The 4,860-nt window shown below is 40.5% G+C and overlaps 1 non-coding gene across 1 annotated transcript; it reads left to right on the top strand.

Annotated features, from left to right (window-relative positions):
- The first annotated feature begins 2,836 nt into the window (after positions 1-2,836).
- Positions 2,837-2,943, top strand: LOC128296240 (small nucleolar RNA R71). Its single transcript, XR_008286789.1, has one exon. It is a non-coding gene; the product is annotated as a small nucleolar RNA R71 (small nucleolar RNA).
- Positions 2,944-4,860: the final 1,917 nt, after the last annotated feature.

The following is a 4,860-nucleotide window of genomic DNA, read 5'->3' on the forward strand; positions in this document are numbered from 1 at the left end:
CATAAGTCCTGCACCAAAAGAATATTATATCTAGTGGTAGCTATGGTCGTGGGCGAGCAGGACATGGCAGTCGTGGAGAACCGTTCCCAATGGAGTTTCGAGTCCCTGAGTAATAGTGAGCTTTGGAGTTTTTATAACTGTGATAACATCAGGAACTCTTTTAGAAAGTATATAAGGAAGAATGATTACTTGGTAGGAAATAGCCGGAATTCAAAATTGTTAAATAAAAATTATAAATCCGAAAAAAATAAGATAAAAGAAAAATAAAAATTAGTCTTAAAATAAAATAAAAATAAAAACATAAAATAGTAAATAAAAGTTTTTAAACATCTTTATCGCTAGATGGTTCACGAGGTGGGACTAGAGATGAGATGTGGAGGTGCTGACAAATCTACTGTAGAGTAGCATCAATGTTGTCAAATCGTTGAAAATATTGTTGCTCGAATCGAGTGAGGCACTAAAAAATATCAGCATATGAAGCCGCCACATGAACTGGACAAGAGAGTGGTGGCTGAGACAGTGGGTCCTCGTGCTGTAGAGGGACATCATCAAGAATGTCCTCGGAGGCCTCCTCCTCGGTAGATTGGGCGAGACGATATTGAGAAGGGTAGGTTCCTCGGCACTTTTTGATCATCCTCATGCTAAGCATGCTCGAGATACATTGTGGAGACATCTGGCCAATGAGGGTGAAGGATGATTCTTGGGCCGTGGTGCTGAGGAGCCTGAAGTGTCGAGCCAACCGAGTAACATAGGGGCCAATGGAGATGACCCACTTCCTATGTCGCTCCTTCTGGTGCTGAATCGCGAGAGCAATGAAATAGGCAAGGTCGATGACATGCCCATGCGACATACACCATAGAAAGTAGGCATCGTGAGTGTTGACGATGCCAGTGCTCTCTCGCCTTTCTGTAATCGTGTGAGCCAAAATGGCGTGTAGGTGGCCCCACTTGGTATGTGCGTCCCAGCATCGTGAAGGAGAATGATGGATGTGGCAGTTGAGAGTATCTAAGTCATTCTCCTCCTTGAATTGCTCTGTATATACGCCCAGTGCAATATCGAATTCTGGGACGCTGAGCTGGTGGACTAATCCACCTAGGCAAAATTGGACCGTGACGGGATCATCGTAGTTCATCATTACGGTCTAAAGATGGAACGTTGAGCATAGTTCCATCGTGATCTCGAGGTATGTTGGCTCGATGATCCCAAAGAACAGCTCCCAAGGGTTGGTGGTTAGGAGGGCCCGAATTACTTCAGCCAACTGGACTTGTTCTACCGCAGCCCAGTTGATGCAGCGGCCAGCAATTAAAGGTTGGCCCTAGAGTATTTGGAATAGTTCTTCTTGGGGCCCGATGGGGAACCTCAAGAAAGGGTGATGAACTTTCGCAGTAGGACCCGAGGAAGACGACACTCCCTTCCTTTTCTTTGAAGCCGGGACAGTGGAAAATGACATGGTACCTGCAATTAGAATCATCAAGTCGTCTTGATGAGTGGTCAAAGTAAAACGAAGACAAATTTTAAATAAAAACCATAATTTCAGTCACAACTACTAAAACTAACTAAATCAATAAGTTCAATGGCATACTTTTGTGGCAGAAGCATGGTGATATGATTAAAAATGGAAAAGAATTTAATGGAAATATAAAGAGCATAAATTTAGCACATGGCATGAGTTGTAATGGTAAATAACAAGAACCAATTGAAAACTATGAATATTGATTTAGAATAAGTGAATAAGGCATGAGAGTTTCAAAAAAATATGTCATATGGAATGAATGATAACTAATCTAAAAGAAATGACACTTGAATGATAGCATAGTGTGAGATACATGAAGATTATAGCATTAAAAATGAGTGGATTTAAAGGGAAAAGAGTGAACAAACGCTAAAAAATGGAAGAATAAGCATCAGGAATGAAGTTGGAAGCGGTACACGAGCGTGGCGGGGAGGGCGTGTGACTTGCAGCGGCTAAGGTTAGGGTTTTTGGGTGAAGAAGACAATGAATAGTGCAGCCTATTTATAGATTTTGGGGCACACGGCCATAGAGCACGCCGTGTTTCCCAATTTTTACCCGTGTAAGTCTCGAATTTTAAATTTGGGCGCATCTGAACTGTTAGTCCACTCCCATTTTTCTTGGGCATGTGGGTACACACAGCCGTGTCGAACGACCGTGCCTGGCTTTGTTCGCTTCTCCCACGCCCGTGTATGTAGGCCCACGCCCGTGTTAGTTTAACAGGTTTGACCACGGTTGATTGGCACGGGTGTGTCGTAAGCCCGTGTTGGTTTGGCAGGTTCGCCTACGGCCATGTCGCATGGCCGTGGCGATTTATCATAGCCCGTGTTGGGTAAATCTTTGCCCTGTTTTCACACGGCCCTAAGCACGCCCATGTGCTTGGCCGTGTCTCTATGGAAAACCTATATTCAAGAGCTCCATTAGTAAGGTAGGGTTGAAGACAAAATTTTAAAGAAGTTAATACAGTTAGTGCCCGAGTTGCCTCTCGAGAAGCGCTTATTTATAGTCTAAGCTCAACTTACCTCTCCATTGAATGGTCATGGTGGTTCGAGGAGTTTATCCTCCTCATTCCTGCTATCATTCTTATCAAAATAAGGTTTTAGATGGGTGTTGTTTACCTTAAAAGTGCCGAACTTGGGATGACTCACCTCGACTGTACCGAATGGGAACTTGCCACTGATATTTATTCAGTGACATCTCTTCAATAAATTCCTAAGCATTTTTTGGTGTTTTATTGTTGATGGTTCCGCCAGTAGCTGCGTCAACCATTTGTCGATCAAAAGATTCAGGCTATTATGGAATGCCTGAACCTGTAGCCAAAGCGGTAACCCATGGTGAGGGCACCTTCTCAAAAGGTCCTTATATCTCTCCCATGCATCGTAGAGTGTTTCTAAATCCATCTGCACAAAAAAAAAAGATATCATTATGTAATTTAGCCGTTTTAGCCGGCGAAAAATATTTTAGTAAAAATTTTGCAGTCATTTGTTCCCAAGTAGTAATTGACCCTCGTGGTAACGAGTTTAACCACTGTTTAGCTTTGTTCGTCAATGAAAAGGGAAACAACCAAAGACGTATGGCATCATCAGAAACGCCATTGATTTTAAATGTATCGCATAGTTCCAAAAAGTTTTCTAAGTGAGCGTTGGGATCTTCATCCTGCAAACCATCAAACTGCACAAACTATTGTATCATTTAAATTGTGTTAGGTTTCAGTTCAAAAGTATTTTCAGCTACAGCAGGTCTAACTATGCTTGATTCAGTTCCTGTTAAAGAAGGTTTAGCATAATCATACATAGTGCGTGGAGCATAATTTTGATTAACCGCAATTGCAGGAGGTAGCTGGTTGTCTTGGTTTTCGGCTAGCTCTTCAGTTGGGGGTTGAGTATCGTCCTCTTGCTCGTTCTCTGTGTATCTTAAGCTTCACCTTATTTCTCTTTGGTTTCTGTGAACTTTGCGATATATTTCTTCGTCAAAAAGTAGTGGTTCTGATGGATTTCTTCTAGTCATAAACTATAAAAACTTGCCAAGAGAAAGAAATAGTAACTTAATAAATAATAATAAATTAAATTAAATTAAATTGCAAGAAAAATAAATGGCTAAAGTAATAAAAATTAAGCGTTCCTAATATCTTAGTTCCCTAGCTACGGCACCAAAAACTTGATCGCGATTTTCGTGTGACAGGTTTCAAATATTGATAATCAATCGTTCTTGAAACTAACTATTATCACGATGTAGGCAAGTGTACCTATCAAACAGTAGTATAGTTTTAGCAAGACTAGATTGTTGAACCCAAGGGAACTAAAAGTACTAGTAATGACTATCTTTTTATTATCTACCCTAAAAATAAGGGGGTTTGTTTTAACTAACTAAATATCTAAACTAAGATTTCACAGAAAGTAGAATTGGGAGATTACTTTTGGAAAGCGATTGAATTAAGACAATACCTAAGGAAAAATCCACCTAGACTTTACTTGTTATTCTGGATCCGAATCGGACGATTTATTCATTTAACTTGCTTCGTAGAGATCCCTAAGTTATGTTGTTATCCCTATTCAAGACTAATAACATCTAATCCCTAGATTGATAATTGAGACTTTTCTCTAATTAACACCCTAGGGTTGCATTAACTCGATCTTTGGATCCCCTTATTAGGTTTCACCCTAATCTGGCAAAATCTTGTCACCCTATCTCTAGGCACGCAATCAACTCCGCTTAATTATGACAAATGTACTCTTAGACAGGGTCTATTCCTCCTTTGAATAAGAGCTTATCTTGAATCAGTATCCTAGGATATCAAAACAAGAATTAAGAACACATATTTAAGAACAAGTTAAATATTTATCGTACAATTTATAAAATAATAACAAGATTCGTCTTAGGTTTCATTCCCCTTAGGTATTTGGGGGATTTAGTTCATAATTAAAAAAGAAAACATCTCAGAAGAATAACGAATAGAAAACATAAAGAAAACCCAAAACTCCTGAAGGGAAATTGCGGGGAGATCTTCAATCTTGATGATGGATCTGAATTCTGAGATGGAACAATCGGCTTTCTTCGAGTAATTCCTTCCTTATTCTCTGTGCCTTCCCTTTTCTTCCTCCTCTAGGGTGTTTTTATTGGCTTTGGAATGCCTAAGAACCCTAGAAATTAGCCTTTTTCGAATTGGACTCAACTTGGGCTCAGCAGGGACACACCCGTGTGACATGCCAGTATGTGATTACTTCAGGCCGTGCTCGAGCCTGTTAAATAGGCATGGGCGTGTGGTCCACCCATGTGAGTTGTGCTTTGATATTTCCAAATTGACACAGCCATGTGGTCTGCCCGTGTGAGGAGGTCCAAGTTGTGTTGAA

The sequence above is a fragment of the Gossypium arboreum genome, chromosome 7 (assembly GCF_025698485.1).
Source record: "Gossypium arboreum isolate Shixiya-1 chromosome 7, ASM2569848v2, whole genome shotgun sequence".
Lineage (NCBI taxonomy): Eukaryota > Viridiplantae > Streptophyta > Magnoliopsida > Malvales > Malvaceae > Gossypium > Gossypium arboreum.